The following is a 22706-nucleotide window of genomic DNA, read 5'->3' as shown; positions in this document are numbered from 1 at the left end:
ATCTTCTAAAACCAATCAGTATTCCAAGTTGTCTTGGGTGAAGATTTTGACCAATAGTTGTTGACCGCCCTAGGCATTTCATCTAGTTGCAAGGGTGGTAAGGTACTCTCCCATGATTTTATTTGCAAGGTGGTGAACTTACAATGGGAGGTGAAAAATCTTTTTTGTTTGTATGGATATGTACAATGGTAGGTGGAGGTTGTGTCGAAGCTTCTATTTTCCTATATGAACTACATGAAGAGCAAGAAGCTTCATTCATTTTTTCTATGGTTGAGCTGAGCGAAACAAGCCCTTCTCGCTTGGGAACCCACACTGGCTCTAGACCGGTGCATAGTGTTTCGTGATTTTTTATTTCCCACGATCTTCCATCAGCTTTGTCGTCCTCATAGGATTTGGCTCACATGGGTCAGGTGACAGCACAATTTACGTTTTGGCACCCAGATTTGATCATTTCCTTGATAGTAGCCTTGGGCTTCCAATAGTCATTTAGGAATCCAATGCCACATTTTCTTACATTTTTTGAAGCGAGTGGGGAGTTTCTTAAAAGGCTCCTGTTTTTTAGCATCAGTCATGGTCGATAAAGAAGCTTTAGGGACCCACTTGTATGTTTTCTTTACTATATTGGGATACGTTTGAGTGTCTCAAGCTTTGTTTCAAGTACAAAAGTTGAAGCTCTAAAGAGGTGGGCTATAGGGACATATGGTTCAACCTCTTGGGCATGCATTGTTTTTGGTTTTATTTCCTCAGGAGGTAATATCTTAGGGACTATGGCTTGAGTGATAGGGATAAGAGGTTGTTTCTACGTTGTGACACTCCCTGTCCCCCAATCAATAGTGCATTTGGTTGCTATCATCCACGTACGTCCTTAGGTTTATATGACCTTCCATAGTTCCAACTGGCATGACCAAAAAGTCTTGGGCTACAACCCCGTTGTCATAACTAACAAAAAGTGTGCCAAATACCAAAAATCATAGTTTTTTCTTGTTGACACCCTTGACTTGGATAGTACTCTTAGATAGGGATGGATTTCCCAACTGACACCACACTCTGTATGACAACAAATTATATTTAGCACCCGTGTCTAATAAGGATTTATATAGCAATTTCCAATAGGAGCTTTTTAGTTCAATAGGGTATCTTAGAGGTGTATCAGAGTACAACCAATCATCCTCTATTTCAACGTGGAATGCATGTGTAACTCAAAGGTTGGTCTCTTGTTGGCGTCTTATTCGTTCTTGTCGATCCTTAGCCGTAGCTTGAGATTGTATCTTCTTCAATTCTGTTTGTGCCTTGGCTGCCTTTTTTTTATGGATGGCACATAGCTCTTCTTGGCTTAAAGGATTGTAGACAGCTGGATAGTTTCACTAAGTGAGAACGTTCTCTTATGAGACGGGCAACAAATTACTTAGTAATTACTATGGTAATGACTACAGTAAATCCAAAGTGTATAAATAGGGCCCATTACATTGCAATGGGGTTGGCAGTTGGCAATTGTTATCATTTGGGTTAGCACTTTGGCTAACCCAAATTGTTATCATTTGGGTTAGCACTTTGGCTACACTTGTATTTGAGAATCATTGGCAGTTGTTGTCGGCTGTACTCTCTCTGTAAATCATATCATACTCACTGTAATATTTTATCTGTAATCCCAATCATGGCAGATATTCCAGTCACACTTACTTTGTGTCCAGTACTCTGAATCTGAATCTGAAATACTATTCTCACTACATAGTCTGATTCTTATTCTAGTATCCAAATTCCAGTCCTGTTTCTGATTTCTGTCTAGTCTACTATTTGAAATCTTCTAGAACTAGTAGCTGAAATCTTCTAACACTCGAATTAGCTATCTCAAGAGATCAGCTCCAATTCCATTTTGGGAGTCTACTGTCTAAAATCTTCTAGCACTAGTAGTTGAAATCTTCTAACACTCGAATTAGCTATCTCAAGAGATCAGCTCCAATTCCATTTTGGCGATCACGGTGGCTCAAGCTGAAGCTCGTTGACAGAAAGACTCTTCTCCCAGTTGGAAGTTTTCAGCAATGGCACCGAAATCTAGTCGTGGCCGGAAGTCCACCATCCGTTTTGATCCTATTCCTGAAGAGTCAGGAAGAGAGTCTGACCCCAAGCAAGAGAAGATGACTGACACTGAGGCTCAGGAGGAGCATAGTCACAAGCTGATGAGGCGCAGGACTCACAACAGTCCAGTCATTCTCGATGTCGACGGGCAGAAAGGGAAGCACAGAAAGCCAAGAGTTCTCAGTCCCGGCAGGGCATGAGGGTACCAAGGGAAGTAAAGGTAGTCACCGCACTTCTAGAAGACAGACCAAAGAAGACATTGACACCGAGACAAAGACAGAGATGGATTGGGATGCTGACACTAACAATTGCAAGAAACCTTCCAAGCGTCATTCTGAATCCAAAAAGAGAAGCGGCAGGATCATTGGTAATCGGAATGATTACACAGCTTTCTTGAAAATTTCTTTTCCAATATTCAAGGGAGGTAAGAAGGATGATCCAGACGTTCACATACAAGCTTTTGAGCAGTATGCTGAACTGAAAAATATTGATGAAGATGATTGGGGGGAATATTTCCCGCAAACCTTGAAGGAGGCAGCGAGGAAATGGTATTACCATTACCCCGCCTACCAGCTCAGATCCTACAACAAGTTACTTAAAGCCTTTAGATTGGAATATTTAGACAACAGAGGGGATGAAGATATCCTCTGTGAACTAGATAAAATCAAGCAGCGGAATCTATCAGTCCCAAGTTATGTGGAAAAGATCAAGGAGCTAACCAGGCACTTATACAGGAACCGCCATCTGAGAAGAGGTTGAGGGCATGGTTTCTGAATGGTTTCAGAAGCAAAAAGCTGAGAGAGTAGGAGGTACCAGCTCTTACCAAGAAATTCAATGATCTGGTCCAAAGGGCACTGAAGCTGGAAAAGCAGGCCAAGAAGGAAAAGAGTCACAAAAAGAGAAGGTCCAGTAGTAGTAGATCTACTACTGAAAGTTCTGATTCCAGTGAGGTGTCCAGCAGCTCTGAAAGAAGCTCTAATGAACGATCCAAGGAGAAGTCAAAGAAGGGATCTTGGACCAAGAAAATTGAAGAAATGGCTAGACAGATTGCCGAAAATAGCCACACAAGACAGCCACTTCGAAAGATGGAGACTTGGTGTTTGAAATGCAAATCCAATGACCATATCTCCAATGAGTGCCCACAATGTGCCTACTGTAAGGCTTTTGATCATCTATGGAACAATTGTGGCATCAGGATTCATTACTTTAAGAAGGGCAAAAACCTGTCAGTGGTCGCCTATACTGAACCAGTGAAGGTAGAACCCACCAAAGTATCTCAAGAGGAGAGACCAGGTACCAGTGGTACTGTTCAGGGACATGGACGATTCCAAACGGGTATGGGCCGAGGCAGAGGGCGTGGAAACTTCCAGAATAGGAGCATGAATTGCTACACTTGTGGGAAGTATGGCCATTTTGCAGCCCAATGTCCAGACGCACTTGCACCTATTGCTCCGGAGGCTAAGGCACCAGAGCCAGTCCCAGTACGGGTAGTCATAAGAAGCAAGGGTGTAGTGATTGAAGAAATTCCAGATACTTCAGAAACACCAGTCAATACTACCAGCAGAGTGGGCTCAACAAAGAGAAGTTTGGAAGGCCAAAGGTAAAGAAAAGGTGGTAGATGAATGGCAAGAGCAGAGGGAACTAGCGACTAAAATCACGAGGATTTGGACAAGAAGTTGCCATAGCAGCCAGAAAGTTCTGAAGATCAAGTCATTCAGAGGATACCAGCCCAATCAACTGATAAAGATCAGTCAATACCGGCCATACCTGAGACCATGCTGGCTGCGGTACAAGGAATGACTGATAAACTGAGAGTTGATGGAAGGATTGGAAGCACTACAAAAGAGAAATGGCAGTGTGAAGATACCAGTTCTTTGAGCTGTGACAATCAGGCTGACCAAGAGAGAGAAGAAATTCATGTTAAAATTTGTGATAGAATCCAAAAGTTGACTGTAGAGCTAGAGGATATAAGAAAAACCTTGCCTGAGGTGGCCAACTTTATCAGACAACGTAGGAAAGCTGAGGCAGAGGCCAGAACAGTGGACCTGACGGTCGTTCAAGATGATGAAGTTCCACTGATTCATGTGGACTACAAGGTTAGGAAGCAATGGGAACCTCTCTCAAGTGTTATCTTGGATGGAGGAGCAGGAGTCAACATAATGGGAGTTCATCTCTAGCAGAGAATGGGTATCACGAATCTGAAACCAGCACCATTTAAAGTGCGAATGGTAGATCACAGGGTGGTACAAGCGATGGGTATGATTAAAAATATGCAGATAGGAGTTGGGGGAAAAAAATTGAAAACCAGTTTCTTAGTTTTGGATGTGCAAGGGGCATATGGGATGCTGCTAGGGTGCCCATGGTTGAGAACATCACATGCTGTTCAAGATTATGCAAATCAAACCTTAACCATAGAAGGGGCCTGCGAGAAGAATTCAAATCCAGACAAACAATACTAGGAGCTAGAGAAAAGAACTGAGGCCGAAGGAGTTATATCAGAAGTACAGAGCCAAGAAGATCGAGCGGATGTTAGCGGCCATGAACATATTCCCTTTAGCAAGGATTGACTTGAATGCAATCTTACTGAATAAAGAGCAGGCCGATAAGCAGAAAAGGCAATTCCCCGACCAGTTTATTGAAATCAACACAGGGGAAAGAACAGTTCAGCTAACTGGAAGGTTGGTGGAATCAGCTGATACTGGTATGGGAGAGGAACCACTACGTTCTGAAGAACACACAGTGGATCAGAATGCTGATTCAAAATTGAATGGATCATCCTAGGATTATGCTGAAGAGTAGACCAAACGAAAAGGAGGCGGGCCTAATTGGTTGCTTCCAAACGACCAAGAAGTGGAAGATTGGAACCTAGAATCAGAGGATAGTCCTAGGATGATCAAGGTCAACAATCATCTCAACCTAGCAATGAAGGATAAGGCACGCAGGATGTTCCAGAACTACAAAGATGTGTTTGCCTGGGAACACACAGACCTGAAGGGAGTGGATCCTGAGGTATGTCAGCACCGAATATGGTTGAAGCCAGATGCTAGGCCAGTACGACTGCAAAGATACCAAATGAACCCCAACTTTGGTGATCCTGGTTCTGGCTAGCTGGTTCTGGCCAGCTTATGACAATGCGAAGCAGTATGGATCCATCCTTCTGGAAGAGGCTGTGTAGTTTTGACCCGAGCTTAGAAAAGAATCTCAGCCATCTCCCTATACTACGGTGCCAGGCCCGCCTTATGCGATCGAGCATTGCGGCAGCACGACGGCGGTGAAGCGGTTTAGCGCGACGTAGCGGCGTCTCCTTCTTCTTCGCGGCGAGGAATCCTCCACGGCAGGAGCATAGAGCGGTGAGTGACACACCATTGCCCTCTTTTGAGCTTGCTAGATTAGTCTTGTTGTGCGCTTGGAGCCATTTGTGGCTCGCACACGGTGTATCGGCAAGTCCCTTGCTTCGACAGTGCGGCAAGGAGCGCACATTTTTGGCGCTGCTGCCGGGGAATCGCCCTGCACCAAGCCCAAGAGGCACTTTGTGCTTCTCCTATGAGTTGTTTGTAGTAGGAAAGAAGAGGAAGAGGAAGAGGAATGAGTTGTTTTTCTGCAAGTTGTTAATTTCTGTATTGTCTGCAAGTTCTATGATTTCTGCATAATGTTGTGTTTTCTGTTTTGCACACAGTCTTTGCACAATTAGTACTCGTTAGCTTGTTTGCAGGGAATGAATAAGTAGGGGTCGTCGCCCAAAACAAAAATTTGAAAAATAAAAAATAAAAAATAAAAAATAAAAATTAAAAATTAAAAATTAAAAAAAAACCGAAATTTTGATTGGGATCATTTCTCCAAGCCCAAGCCCAAGCCCAGGCCTCAGTCCTCAGTCTTATGATATATACTACACTCACTCTTATATATATACCCTACCCCCTCAAGAGGGAATGAGAGCATGTGGGGCAAGTCCTCCACTCTCCTTCCTTCTCTTCCCACTTGCACCCTTAGACTTTCTAATTTGGGCCTAGTTCCCTACTAGAAATTGACGGTTTTAGGGATTCCGAGGGCATAAAGTGACCAAACGGAGGGCCGTAAAGCACGGCATGTCCCTCTGACCGAGACGCTTGTTTTGAGCTATCATACGTTCTATTCTATAGCTGGGTCAGAAAAAAAGGACCAAAAATCAAAAAATAAATAAATAAGAAAAGACTTGGGTTGCAAAACACCCAAAATTACTAGGTGAGCAGCCTTTACGGGCCCTCACTGACACTTCTAGGGGATCCAAGTCATATGAACCTACGCTCTGGACGAGTGTTAGAGCATGAGCATATTGGTAGTGCCTCCATTTACGCGGGCACCCATTATTCCTCCACCCTAGGTTCTGGACCTTCGGCCGGGACTCGAGGTAGTGCTTTGTCATGCTTGGTGAGTAAGGTGCTTGATCACCTAAAAGTCAAAAGCATTCCTACAAGAGGGGGGCGAGCCCTTTTCCTAGGGGCTAGAGAGAGAACACCCACTCACACACACAAGGGAAGCCCAACTTGAAGAGGCAGCAAGGACACATGTCAGGCCCCTACCCATGTTACCTTCATGTGTTGCTTGAAGCCTATTGGCTAGGCTTCAAAGGGGTCCAATGATAAATTACATGAATTATCTAATTGTTTTAGCATTTATCAAGTCCTCTCTCTCTCAGAGGGGAAAGGGGGACACTTGTCCCAAGGCTACCCATGTTGCTTGTAATGGCTCCTGCTTGTGATTGGCTAGGCCTGGAGGGGTCCAATGAGCTTCAGGCATGAGCTACAAGGGGGGGTCAACCCAAGCAAGCTAGGGGGGTGCCTAGGGGGTATACTCACCCACACACACTCACAAGCACTCTCATTGTGTGATATGCAAAGTGCAAGAGCTCCCTCTCCAAGCAAGTAGAGGTTGAGAGCCTACACCAACACTCTTGGCTATGGAGTGCAAATCCAACCAAGAGCCATGCTTCAATGCTAAGCTTGCCATCTCCTTCTTCTTCATTACTATGCTATTATGTATGCTAGCAACAAGAGTATGATAAGTGAGGAACTAATTCTTTCTCCTACGAAATGTTTCTTCTTCCTCTTCCCTACCCTCATTCCCTGCTAGCTCTCTCCACCTTCGAAGGTGTTTGAGGTCTTGGGACTGAGGCTTGGGATAGTTAAAGCTTTCTTCAAGTTTATGTTATGTTTGTGGTGCATGAAGCCTTCCATCTTCATGGAATCACCTAGGTCACAAGGAACACAAAGACTGTATTGTAACAAGTCTCTCTTTATGGGAGAAATCATAATACAAATGCCTATTGGAGGGGGGACCGGCTCCACATAAATCCGGTCCTCAATTGTTGTCATGTTCTCTAAACTCTCTCTCTTGCAAAAGTATTGTCTATGCCAAGTTAACTAATTGCTATGATTATGTTGCTATCTTCAATTATGTCTACCCGCTATGCTCACAAAATCATTTCTTGAAAGTACTCTCATTAAATTCCGCTATTCTCAAATTGAATAGGCAAATTCCATTACACCTTGGAAGAGCACAATGAGCTACATAAGTGTAAGGCTTTGAGTTTGACCCTAAGCGGAAAGGCTAGAGATTGGTATAGAACCTTAAGAGTAGAAGAAAAAACGATCTACTCTACTCTTAGGAGACTGTTCTTAAAAGAATACATACGAGAGGGAGTACTTTGGGGTGTAGCCTCTCAGCTCCAGAAAGCCCAACGAGAAGAAGGTGAATCCGTGAGAGACTTCATTAGTCGCCTAAAGAATTTGAATTCTCGATGCAATCCAAACGAGCGATTCAACAACCAATTGCTCGATAGATTCATTAAGGGACTACGACATGAAAGTATCTATAATGGCCTAGTCATTAGAGGTATCACTACTTGGGAAGCAGTCACCATGAATGCAATCCAATTGGAGGATAATTTAATGATTGCAGGAGAAAGAGTGTCTGCCGAGCCGAAGTCTAGTAGCTCGCAAGCATCAGGGCATGAGCCAATGAAGATAAAGCCAATCGTGAAAGAGCAAACGATATCTGAGATGACTTTGGCAGATCTCACGAAGGCCATCCAAGAAAGCCTTAGGGGTAATCGTGCTCCACAAAACACTCATATGTATCCAAGAAGGGAGCAACAATGGTGCTCAATTTACTTGGGCCCACATACTACGAGTGAATGCCCTACTTTCAGAGTAAAGTTTAATGGGACTTGTAACGCGTGTGGTAGGTATGGCCATCAAGCGAAGGATTGCCTAATGCTTAAACGCATCATGGAAAATAGACCGCCTATAGCTTGGGCAGACTCACCTCGAGTTCCTGCATTGATGCCTACCCCACCCATGGAGCAACAGTTTCCATTACAGCACATGGTCCCTAGAACCCAAAATGTGGTCCAAACCACACCGTTGCTACCTCCAGTGCTAGGACCGCAACCCCCTCATCCAAGAGTTACACCTATGAACCAAATAGGTTGCGAGTCATCTAGTACTTATTTAGATTGCGAAGAGGACATAGACTCTAGTATCACCTATGGAGTCGACATGCTTGAGGAGTGTCCCATGTACTATATGGAAGACCATTGGGGACAAATCAAACCGGCATATCAAGCTACTGCGCTAGCAGCAAGAGGCCAAAACATTAATAGTTTTGCCACGAGACCACCTCTTCAGTGCTACGAATGTGGTGGACCACATCGAGTAGCTGATTGCCCCATTAGAATGCAAAAGAATGTTGCACTAATGCAAACAAGTCAAGGGAGTGCATTGGCAATGCCAATACTCACTTGTAATCATTGTGGCATAGATCATTTGATTGCACAGTGTCCTAACAATCCAAATGCACCTAAAATCACACCATTGAACATAATAGAGATTGTTGATGGGACACCACCAACTATAAACATAGCACCAGTGAATGCACTCACACGGTCGATGCTCCAAAAGCAAAATTACATCCTCGAAGAGAGAGATGCTGCATCCATTGGCCGAGCGAGAAAGAAGAAAACACGAAGAAAGAAATCCCTTAATGCTTGTAGCTCAAAACCTAGTTCAAAGACTAACATAGGGACAGGAGAGGATCCCGTGTATATGAATGACCTTGAGGATGACTCAGATTTGATAGAGACCACGGAGACCAAAACTATTACTACAAAGGAAAAAGCCAGTGAGGAGGATCACGAGAGGGAATTACGACGAACACCAAAAGAGTATTCAAAGTTAAACCACCCAGTTGCAAACCCCCAAGATAAGCCACGAGAGATGAAAAATGAGGATTGCAAGAGAAAGATTGGAACCTATCCAAACCCAACAATGGAAATTGAATGAGTCCAACAACTGAGGGGTTTGGTGGAAGAAACTCAACGAACATTAGAACCTGAACCCAAACATATCCAGATGTCGGATACAGTGTTTCCCACACAAGTTCAACGTCACAAGAACTACAGGGCTTTAGCTATACCCAGTATCATTCGGGAGGAGAGTGAGGGTAGGACATCTGAAAGTGGACACACACCTTTCCTACTAGAGAGAATGTTTGGTGAGGGAATGCCCGACCCCCTTGAGGAAGTGGAGATTCCATCTTCACCATTCTCTTGTTAGGGTCCTACGTCCCACAAGATGCCATTAAATGTTGCCAAATTGATGGATTTCATGTCTTCAGAAGTTAGAACCACCATCATGTCCAAACTATCTAAAGACCCCGAGCTAGTCTCAGCTCTTCGAGCCTTCCTCAATGGAGAATTACAGGCCGGATTACCACAGTTTGCACATATGAACAAACCTAACTCGGTAATGAATGATGAGGAACATTTAGCACCACCATCTGACCTAGCGGGACATGAATCTGTAATTGAAGTACCCGTTAACAAGTTGGGGCAATACTTTGAAGGTGATGAATCTAATGCTACTCTGCCAATCACTACTAAAGGTTTAACTGTAAAGGGGGTCCTTGACGGTGGTGCGGGAGTCAACATGGTGACAAAGAGTTGTTGGGAGTCTATGGGGAGACCTCACCTTGAAGCCACAAGCGTAGTGGTAAAAATGGCTAATGGATCTATTGTTACGCCTATTGGAATGCTAAAGGATCTCAGAATCAAGGTCTTGGGACACAAGGTAAGGCAAACTTTCATTGTTATGGATTTTTCCAAGCATCCTATGTCATTTGAGATGATCTTAGGGAGTCCATTCATGAGGGAAGCAAAAATGGTGCATGACTGGTCCAAACACCACGTCTACTTACAGTTCCAAGACTCTAACATTCGAGTTGATCTTTTAAGTGGTCGAACACATCCTCTAGGAAATAAATTCATCATTGATAATCGATCAGACACAACAATTCACTCAGCTCCATTACAATATTGTTACATGTGTAACGAAGACACGGATATTGGGGAGAACTCTCCTTATATGGATATCCTACCCGGAATGGCTGAGTTGGACAATGTCGATTGGGTACACCTAGCGGAAACTATAGATACATGGGGAGCTAGGGGAACAACCTGGGTAACACCAGATGGGGAAGAGATACCACACATTGCACCAGTAAACATGTTAGGTGTAGCGCATGTAACATCCGATGATAAGAAAGAGGCACACCAACCTGAGAGTGAAACCGATGATTCCTCAAAGGCTTCAGGCCAATACACATCAGAAACGGAATCTCAGGGAGAAATGGATTCAGAACCTGAGGAAACATCGAGTGAGCCAAGTATAGAAACTGAACACTCAAGGTCTAGTACGACCATCTATGGTAATTTATATGAGAGTGAAGAAGATACAAGCGAAGACCTATCGAGCGAGTTGAGTTCAAACATTTACCAAAATCAAAACCTTAACAAGAAACAAAGGTCATATAAGAGACGACGATATCGAGCAAATGTGAGAGCTAGGATAAACAAGGAAAGATCTACTGCAGAATGGCTTAGCTATCTAGGGGCATGTGATCCTTGTCGAAATCTAGTAGACAATTGGGGTGAACATCTCGAGAGTGTCATGTGGTGCAGCCCGCGACCCATTGACCTCGCTCAATTGGAGGTTACAGAGACGAAATTGAGTCAAACTATAAGAAGACGTCAAAACCGAGAGTTAGCACAATAACAAAAGGAGGCAGAACTAAAAGAAAGGTCTCCATCAGGACAAGAGCCTGCTGACTTACATACGGCTCCTGAACATTTAAATATTATACCATGGGGGAGCGAAAGGTTGTGTATGCCAAAGCCCAACGAATACCTACCAATGGAAGCAGTGGAGTCTATGATGGTCCAGCGGTAGTTAAAGAGATAGAATTAGCAGAACAAGGTGAGGAGTCTAAACCAGTCTTTATTGCTCAAGACCTTACCGAAACTGAAGAGGCTGTACTTAAGGAGATCCTCAAGGAATACAAGGATATCTTTGCTTGGACATATCATGACATGAAGGGCGTTCCACCTTCTGTGGTGCAACATACAATTCCCATGATCAACGCTGCTAAACCCGTCCAGCAACGACCCTATCCAATGAATCCTAAGTACGCCAAAATTGTACAAGAGGAGATTGAAAAACTTATCCAATGTGGATTCATATACCCTATTGAGCACTCAGAATGGGTTTCTCCAATAGTCATTGTGCCAAAAAAGAATGGGAAACTAAGAGTGTGCGTGGACCTCAAGAAAGTTAATGCAGCCACTAGGAGAGATCATTATCCCTTGCCATATTCAGAACATGTGCTTGAAAGAGTTGCGGGCAAGGAAGCTTATAGCTTTCTAGATGGGTACTCTGGTTACAATCAAATCACAATTGCATTAGAGGACCAAGCTAGAACTGCTTTTATCATAGAGTTTGGAGTGTTTGCATTTCGTGTTATGGCTTTTGGCTTAACAAATGCCCCTGCTACATTCCAACGATTAATAAACACTGCGTTTAAAGAATTTCTAAGGGAGTTTTGTGAAGCTTTCCTAGACGACCTTTGTGTTTATTCTTCTTGGGAGAAGAATTTGTTATATCTACGAAAAATATTTGAAAGGTGCAAATTTTATCGCATCTCATTGAACCCTTTCAAATGCCAATTTCGGGTTAAGCATGGAGTCATTCTAGGGCATATAGTGTCCAAGAATTGGATATCCACAGATGAGAGTAAGATTAAATCCATTGCCGATTTTCCACCACCTACGAACTATAAAGGAGTTCAAAGATTTATGGGCCATGTTGGTTATTATCGAAGATTTATTTTAAACTTTGCCGAGATAGTGCGTCCATTTTACAAGCTTCTTATCGAGTTTCACTGGACGGAAGAATGTCATCAATCTTATGAGTTATTAAAGAAGGCCCTAACAAGGGCTCCAATCCTGCGAACACCTGATTGGAATGTACCTTTTCATGTGCATATTGATGCATCAAATTTTGCTATTGGGTGTGTTCTAACTCAACCAGGAGAACATAAATTGGACTACCCTATTAGCTTTGCAAGTCGCCAATTAAATGATGTCGAGATGAACTACACTACTACAGAGCGTGAAGGTCTAGCTATGATTTACGCAGTAAAGAAATTTCGCTATTACCTTCTTGCTACCAAGTTTGTGTTTTATGTTGATCATCAAGCATTGCTATATTTGGTAAACAAGCCGTGTTCCACAGGTCGAATTACACAATGGTTGTTAATTCTTCTTGAGTTTGACCTAACCGTTGTTGTGAGGCCTGGGAGGAAACACGTCATGGCGGATCATTTATCTCGTATCCCTAATGGCGAAGCTCCTACGGGGGTTGATGATGAATTGCCTGATACTCCTTTGTTCATTGTTGAGACAATGCCTGAATGGAGTGAAAATATTGTTAACTTCTTAGTTAATGGTTTTCCACCCAAAGAACTGCGAAAAGATATAGCTCGAAAATTAATCAAGGAATGCGAACCCTATTGCTTACTGGCTGGAACTCTCTATAAGAGAGGAAAAGATGATGTTCTTAGACGCTGTGCCCGCGAGGATGAGTATTTATATATTCTACAAGAGTCACACATGGGCGTAGCTGGTGGTCACTTTTTAGGAAACTTGACTGCCCGAAAGATCTTACAGTCAGGCTATTGGTGGCCCACTCTGTTTAAGGATGCATCACTTTTTGCAAAGGGATGTGATGAATGACAACGCTCCAAAAAGCCACAAAGAAGTGATAGGATGCCTCTACATCCCATCAAGGTAACCCAACCATTTGAAAAGTGGGGCTTAGACTTTGTAGGACCGATTAGTCCGGCTGCACGTAACACGCAATCACGATATATCATTGTCGCTACGGACTATGTAACCAAATGGGCTGAAGCAAAAGCAACACGAAAGGCAAATGCAAAAACAACAGCTAAGTTTCTCTTTGAGAACATTATCACACGTTTTGGATGCCCCTTTGAACTTGTGAGTGACAATGGAACTCATTTTATAAATGAAGTAATAAAAGAACTCACATCAAACTTCATGATATCTCACCACAAGTCTACACCCTATTATCCCCAAGCAAATGGCCAAGCTGAGAGTACCAACAAAACTCTCATCTCCATTTTGACAAAGACAGTCGAGGCTCATCGCACTGATTGGGACCTAAAGGTTACATCAGCTTTATGGGCTTATCGTACTGCGTATAAAGTTGCTATTAATTGCACACCGTTTAAGATGGTATATGGCCAAGAAGCAGTTATGCCATGGGAGTTTGTCATTCCTAGTCTTTGAGTAGCTTCTGAGGAAGGGTGGGATGGTAACCCCTTAGTGGAGCGATTATATATTCTGGAAAGGCTAGATGAAGAAAGGCAATTAGCTGTGCGAAATGCTCTAGTGGAGAAGGATAGGAGAAAGAAGTGGTTTGATAGCCATTTAAAGGATAAAGACATCAAGGTTGGTGATAAAGTTCTTATGTACGGGGTACGTAATGAAAAGAAGAAATTGAAATACGTTGGTAAGGGACCATATCGAGTGTGTGAAATTACTCCGTAAGGTACCATTCGTGTGGAGACTCTAGATGGAGTTGAAACCATTGGATTCCTTAATGGGAGTAAATTCAAAAGATATTATGATCCTCTAAGCCAGGAAGAGTTGCAAGCCATCCATAAAAAGAAGGTTGCCAAGGAACAAGCAGAGCTTAAAAAAATCCAAGTAAGAGTTGAGACTCGAGAACGACAACAACGTCTTAGACGCCAACGAGAGGCTAATCTGGGAATCACGCAAGCATTTTTCGAGGACACAGATGACGACTCATTAGAATCTGAGCCACCCCTACGATACCCAATTAAGCTAAATAGCCCCTATGGGAAAGTACTATACAATGCCTTATTAGATACGAGAGCTAAACACAATTTGTTATCCTATGGAGTTTGGTGTCAATTTGGGAAACCGACCCTATCCCCGAGTACGATGAGTGTCAAGGGCATTAATAAAAAGAAAACTGCTATTCTTGGAGTCCTTCAAACCCCTATTGTCTATGACAATGGAAGCATAGTGCAGAGGTTTCTAGTCATGCCTGCTGGAGCTATGGAAGGCAACGTAAACCTGGGACCCACGTGGATGTTGGAAACCAAATGCACTATTGATTGGGATACTAGTAGTGTCACGACGCGACCACCGACTCTTACCCCTATCATTCAAGCAAAGTCACCTACGTTGCAAACTCTAGTAAATTTGAAGGATAGCCAACATTCACAAGCCAAGGTGGTTAACTCGTCTTTGCCGGCTACCCATGAACCTAGCACTTCAACACTTGTAGTTGCAGCAAGCAGTAATATTGCAAGTACTCAACCTGCACGACCTAAGAGTACATATCAATGGGTCCCCAAGGCCCTACTTCCAACTACCTCAACCCTCCCATCCACTCCAAGAAAAAATTTCCCGGGAAAACCAAGAGCGCGCCCTAGGAGAGTCAATACCAAATCACGATGGATTCCAAAACAACTATTAGAAGCCCAAGGCTACTATGATATAAATGAGCAAATTTGGGTACCTAAACGTAAAATGTGTCCTTCCCTATCGACAACAAACCCATATGAGTCAAACAGTGTAACGCTAAAGCCAATGGCAGACCGTGGGAAGGGAAAGATCATAGAATGCTACACACCTAGTCCAGAGCTAGTTTGGGCTCCAAGGCAAAACCAATTTATTCTACCTAGCTTAGGAAGGGGGAGTTCCATGAAGCTTTAGCTCCTCATGTAATACATCCATAGAGGTAAAAGCTTCTACACAACCTCCATCTATAGTAGTGGACCTCCACGAAGCTACAAAAGAATCCACACCTCCCAATGTTCAAGAATCACCTGATGAACCACTTCAAGTTCGGTCCTGGGAGAGTACCTTACCACCCTTGCAACTTGACGAGGCACCTAGGGTAATAAAAAACTACTGGCAAAAATCCTCACCTATTTCCAACTGGAACAATTGGTTTCAAAGGGTGACGACATCATTTCAAACGATATGATCTACCCAAGGAAGGGGGGAGTGTTTGTGGACATCCATCATTCACTTGCTTCCCTCTCAACCTTTCTCCCTGACCTCTTAATCTCCAATCTTAGGGAATGTATATATAAAGCCTTATACTCACAAAAACAAGATAAAAAAGTAAAAGAGCAAGAGCCATAACACAAATCATAAAAACAAATTATGCACAAGAACATGACCCTTGTAATATTTGCACTCTAACCATCAAATATTTGCGTGTACAGATATGTCTAGTACGCTAGAGTCATCCACTCCTGCCTTGGGTGAGAGGTACCCTCGTTACTTTTCACAAATATTTCACATGGTCTTTCCAGTGCTTGCATGTGAATGGGATTTGATAGGTACGCTAGCATGTGAGAGGAATTTTGAGGAGTTAGAATGGCTGATACGTCTCTTGACCACGTCTGATCCATACTTAGTAAAGAGCGTTTCTCCCATTGCACAAGCCTACCCTTTTGACCAAGATGACTATAGGCGTCTAGTGACCTTCTTAGTAAACATGGGCACCTATGTTGAAGAAGAAAATTTACACGACTACACGGATGGCACATATGGTCTCATGGATGATGACTTTGTTTATCTCGACGACGAGGATAGGGGTTTAGCCTTAGGGTTTCCCCCCAACCTCTACATATATCCTATTCCCTTGACTCTCTAGGGGGAGTGCAAATAATTAGGTTAGGGTTCCTTATGTTTTTTTTTGTGTTCAATAAGTGTTGGTACCTTTTTCCACTAATGTGCCTCCTGGAGGTATTCCTTTTGTTTCCGAGTGTGTACAGGAGCGTGTTGCTATTGGTAGGATTTGGACCTTCATGGAATCTTTATCTCAAATCACTCTTCAAATCAAGCGCGACCATCGACACAAACAGGTGTTTCTTGTCCATTAGCATTGCCCCTTATCTTTTTTGCATCTATGATTGTCAGCTTTAATTGTGATTGGTAGCCTAATATTCACCGCATTTTCTTAGTATCAAACATTTAATTCAATGTAATTTTTTGTCATAATCACTTGTCTAGGTTTAAAAATCAAGCAGTCCGACAAACTAGTTTTACCAAGTTCGATGTTAGAAATCTTCTCTTAATACCATGGGAAATGCCTTCCTAATAATTAATGGTTACTTAAGTTCTTAATCAGATTTAGGCAGCATTGTGTGAAATGTACTAGGGCTTTCTAGTGGGCTTGACCCTATTGACCTTTAGCTTAAGTATTATAAAGGGAGTTTACTGGTGTGATGAGCCTGGGGAGGTGTATCAGTGTTATATGACCCCCCAAAGTTACAAAATTAAAATGCTGAAATTGAACAAACAAAAAATCAAAGTGCAACACTGTAAAATCTTAAGTTGGAAGAGAAATCTCAACTTGATTTGGTTCTTGACTCACATGTATTGCCTATGGTATTGGAGCCCTAGAGGTTCCCACTATGGGCGCTTTTACTTGAAAAGCAAAAAACCCAAGGCATACAAAATAAGCACACACATCAAAATTGAATCACTGTGAAAAGACTTTGGGGGGTCAAAGAAAAAGTAATCAGTCAGGCGATGATTTCATGAGAAATTCCTTTTATGGTAGCTTAACTACAAGGTCTTCTAGATATAGCCTCTAGTCAGCCCTCGAACATGAATACTTGGCTCTCGCGATTAAACAACTTAATTGACCACAGAAAATTAAGAAGCTTACCCATGGTATTAATATTCGATCTCTAGTGCCTTTCGACTATCAAATTAGCGACCCCAGACTTGTTTAATTTTTTACCTTTACATCTGTTTATGCATTTGATTACATTGCAATTTAATGTTCATTGCTGACAAATTGTTTGAAATTATTTTACCAATCAATTTGTCTACCTAAAACTGCATATGCTTTTTAATCACTTATGAGAATGCAATTACTGTGCCAATTTAGTTTGATTTTGCAGGGACTGAAGAAGGCTAAGGACATTCGTCTCAAATGCTCTTCCACCTCAACGAACGAGCTTCAACTCAATAGCTTCCGCGGACGGAATCTACATCAGGAAGGGGGGCATGTTAACCCTCACAGCTCACGGACACCCCATCACCTACGACGGACGTGTATTATGTATTTGGTAGAGTCAGGTACCGGGCTTGTCGGACCAATAGGAAAAGGGTAAGAGTGATCGCCGATGAGAGGCGCACTCTAGTTGGGACATTCAAGGGATTAGTTGGATAAGCATGGGCGCCCAAGTGTGAATGGGGTGAGCTCATATAAAAGCCAACTAAACCTAAAAATTCACTCATTCTCTCATTTGTGCAATAGAAGAGTGCTCTTGCTCCATCTACATCTCCATCTTCTTCTTCTTCACCTCCTCGTGTGTGTGTGTGTGTGTGTGTGTGTGTGTGTGTGTGTGAGAGAGAGAGAGAGAGAGAGAGAGAGAGAGAGAGAGAGAGAGAGAGAGAGAGCATTGCGGCGGCACGACGGCGGTGAAGTGGTTGAGCGCGACGTAGCGGCGTCTCCTTCTTCTTCGCGGCGAGGAATCCTCCACGGCAGGAGCATAGAGCGATGAGTGACACACCATTGCCCTCTTTTGAGCTTGCTAGATTAGTCTTGTTGTGTGCTTGGAGCCATTTGTGCTCGCACACGGTGTATCGGCAAGTCCCTTGCTTCGACAGTGCGGCAAGGAGCACACATCTAGCCAACGAGGAGTTGAACTCAAGACCTGTTATTCAAGAGGGAAATGGCATAACCAATCTACCACACTTGGGTGATAGAAAGGTTATACCATTTTCCACTTTTTATCGTTTAAGATTAGGTTAGATTTATATTTACGTCAGATAGATTTAGGTTTATTTAGGTTAGATTAGATTAGATTTAGGTTTATTTTGAGTTAGATTTACGTTAGATTAGTTTAGGTTTATTTACCCATGTTAGATTTACATTTACATTAGATTAGATTAAATTTAGGTTTATTTTGAGTTTAAGATTAAATTAGATCTACATTTATGTTCGATGGACCATGCGAACCAGCAATTCCATGACAGTCTACCGGTGGTGGTTGTTGTAGCGAGGAGCACGTTGTTTCTAGATCCCATGTGTTGCAGAGTCACTAGGACACGCCGAGGAGTGTCCCTGCTTGTGAGACTGCTCAGACTAGATTGAAGGATTATACTGCTTGCACGTTTGAGAGTGGTATCCCGGCCACTGTGTCGGAGATGCTGAGGAGTGACCCGAATGCTGCATCGGGATCGCCTAGAGGCTTGGACGATGAGCATTCACCGGACATGGTTGCTATAGTTCACGGGAGGGACATGCCAAAGGGATACGCCTACCTCATCAATCGTATGTCCGATGAGATCATTATGACCCCTGAGGGGAAGCAGGTGATGGTCCGCATACGACATTTGTGTAGACAGGTTTTCTGACACACTGTAGTTTGTCATGGTCTCTTGGAGGGCTCATGATAAATCCTCCAAGGATTATCTTATTGCTACGCTGCATCGGGAGGAGACGCATGCGCAACTACATGAAGCATCAGAGGTCAGATGCAGAGATGCACAGATGCACATATATGTGAGGCCCATTCACATCTACGCAGCTAGTAGCCCCATTGGTATTTCTTTTACCCTTCAATGGATCAAATCACCACATGTTCAATTAGGTTAGATTTTGGATTTAGTTTTTGTAGTAGAGTCTACCTTCAAGATGAGGGTAAAAAAATTAGAGTTAGACGAACGACGAAAAGATCTACTGTGAAAAGATGTTAAGATGATCTGAAATGCTACAGTTAGAGAAGAGGCAAAGGGGTTTTTTCCACTACATGCTCTATCATGTAGACTTTGTCTGGGGATATGGGTTCTCTACGTGAGCCGGGCAGGCGCCGGGCCTCTGGCTGTGGGAGGTGTGAAAGAGAGAGAACAAGAACAATAGATGCAACTGAATCTGGAAATCAATGTAATCATCAATTAATTGATTAACGATTGAGTACAAATTAATCTTTAGCCAAGGCGGGCTGTGAATAGCACCGTCACTTGGATCATCTGCTAATTAAGAGATTAAGCTCCCGTTTACAGGATTAGCCGAGCCGTTAACGACACCGGACTTAATAAAATGCTAATTCAAGCTCTAACGGATGATGGTGATGGAATTTTTCCTTGTCGCTTTATCTGCTTCGATTGCCCATGGATTCTGCAGTCTTCAATTCAGTTCATTGCCTCGATCATCAAGCTTCAATTCACTCCATTAATTGGCATTCTCCTGCTCTTGACCTCTTGATTCTTTAGGTTGAGTCACTTGCTTATGCACGAGAGAGGAATAGCCGTATCCTGCTTCAAATCTTCCCTTGCCGGTTTGCTCAAGCTTCGAGAGCTTCTTGGTCAAGCTCCTTGCTTATCTCTCCCCTTTTCCGAGGCTTTGATTCCGAGAGAGAGAGAGTGATTGCTTAAATTTTTGTTTAGGTCGATTGAGCACAAGAGAGAGATTGCTTAGAATTTTGCTTCCTTCCTGTCCTTATTACCCTAATCCTCTATGCTTTGATTGGAGAGCGAGAGAAAGTCTCTTTGGTATTCCCCTTCTCTTCTCCACCTCGCCTTGCCCTTGTTCGTTATCCTTCTCCTTCGATGCTTCTTGCTTGCCAAGAACTAGATCGAGAGAGAGAGAGATTTGTTCCTTGGTTAGCAAAGGCAGAGAGCGAAAGAGGAAGAGAGAGCTTTGATTCTCCTCTTGTTGAGCTCCCTTCCAAAAACCTTTATGCTCCTTCCCTTCCTTCTTGCTCTTGTTGGCTTTCAATTTCCTGCGCTCGTTGGCTTTCCCCATACTCATGCAAAAGACAACCCTCCCTTAACAGTAGCGCCGCTGTTACTGACGTGGCACATGAACCGGTGCCTATGATGTGGCAGCCGCGGATTTGACCAGCACAAATCCTGCTGGATGCTATGACGAAAAGCTGCGCCTATGCCTGCTTGCCATCTTCTGCTTCATCGTCGAGCTCGACCGAGCATCACCCCGGCTAGCGCGATTGATTCTTCTCCCTGTGCTGCTCGCGTTTTTTCCCTGCGCGTTTCTCGCTGCTCGCCATGATTTTCTTTTCCTTCTTTTGTTTTTCCACTAAAGCAGTGTAGTGGGTGGCCCTCAATTCAATTGGGCGGACATTGGCTTGGTGGGCGGCCCCTACCCCACTTAGCTTTGGCGGTGAGGTATTAACTTAGTTAAGTGGCCTAGCCATTTTGTAATGGCACCACATTTGGAATACATGCCGGCCAAGGCAATGCCAAGTACGACATCTTTCCCCTACAGTCCTTTTCTAACCTTATCTTCATGAATTTTGATGTCCGCTGTTGTGCTGTGACACATACATAGTGGGAACGCATGCTACAAGATCTATCTTGTAACTTTTTAGATACATAATTATCTTTCCTATAATGTACATATGCATATTTAAGTATAATAATAAGCTTTCTATCTCATCCTATTATTTTTCTCAAGGATAACCTATCCTTACTTTACCATCAGAAAATACTATGGGAAAAGCTCAATAGCTCCGCCTCTTTAACTTGGAGCAAAAAGCATTGATTCTTTATTTCTACTATCTCATTATCATCTCACACCCTAGCTAGATCCTATATCTAGGGTAAACTCCAATATATATATATATTCTATGTATTTTTTATACTTTTCTTATATTTCTTTTTAAATAGCTACTAGGAGGGAATCAAATCCTAGTGGGACACTAGGTGGCATGATTTCAAAGATACACTTATTTTAATGCATTATTGCAAGCATGATTACAAAAATTTGTCAAGGAGCAATGTTATGCTTTCATATGGCATGAGGTGTCCTTTGGAATTAAATGAAAGTCTAAGCTAAGGGGACCACGGGAAGACTTTTGCTGCCGGAAATGGACCCTATTTTGAAGAATTTTTTACACAAGGTTCCAATCGGAATTGAAAATTATTTCAAAATAAAAATCGTAGCTAATGAGCTGAAGTTTCTACCCATATTTTTACTTTTTTATTTGGAGCCACGATTGAGGAGATATGATCAAAATACTGGACCCCAGTCTGCCCACATCATGCAGGGACAACTCATTTCCAACTTTTCCAATTCCTATTCACACTGGCTCCTCTCTTCTTGTGTAAACCCTTGGGGGTTCCCTTCACCTATAAAAGGGGACCTCTTCTTTCTTGAAAAGGAACTCAAGAATTCAAGACATTGATGAGAGGAATTCTTGAGGGAGTGAGTAGTATCTTCTAATTGTACTTAGCCCCATTAACATAAGCCCAAGCCTACACTTTCTCCTAGAGGAAGACTAGCCATTCTTGTACGCTATCCTTGGAAGATCAACTCTAATCAAAGAAGGTGTTGTACTTGGCGTATCAATCAACGTTAAATTATCCCCTCTTCTTCTCTCTCCCATCAATAATGGTGCCGAAGGGTTTCAAGTAAGATGTGTTCTACATTGATGTTTTCTTGATTTCTTGTTGTTTTCATTTTCAGCTCTAATCCAGCATATATATATGTATCTAATCTCATCTCCTTAACCAAACCTATCTCTATAATTCTTAGTAATTCATCCTCTCTAGGTTCTCTTTGCTACAGGTACATCTCTCCCCACAGTATCCTTATTGCCTACGGGCAAGAATAGGGCTTGGGAGGGAAACTTCTCATCTCTTCACTTCTCTCATATCTACATTTCTCACATACTATCCTAGATGAATAACCCACATGATGATCATTTCTATCGCTTTCACTCTGTACGATCTATTAGAATTAACGTATGGATTAGCCGAAAAATACACTTTCAACAACGTATAGTGTTTCTCTTTGGCCCAGAAAGGCTTAATGAAATACTTCTATCACCGGATCCCATCATACTACCTCTCATAGACTATAACTTTTCTTTTGACGTAAGCGTAGTTATCTTGCTATGAACCAAGAGGATTTGTACACACAATTAATCCCAATCACTAGACAAAATATATATATTATGGTAAGCACAAAACTACAATTCCAAAGAACAATTCGTAGCCTATTTGGTCAGCCAAGATTGAATGCCATTAACTCATCTATTAACCCTTTCATATTACCCATGATACGATATGACCATAGCCTTGATGTTTTCATTTTCGTATTGTTTTGACATTCTCTTTTGTGTTCTTTCTTTGTGTGTGTGAGTGCAAGAGTGAGTCTTCTTTGATTGCACTTCTTTCCAAACCCTAGTCTTCATGGAATTTATGGTTTAACTCC

This window comes from Adiantum capillus-veneris, chromosome 8, assembly GCF_014529385.1.
Source record: "Adiantum capillus-veneris isolate H3 chromosome 8, ASM1452938v2, whole genome shotgun sequence".
NCBI lineage: Eukaryota > Viridiplantae > Streptophyta > Polypodiopsida > Polypodiales > Pteridaceae > Adiantum > Adiantum capillus-veneris.
This window is presented reverse-complemented; position numbering follows the sequence as displayed.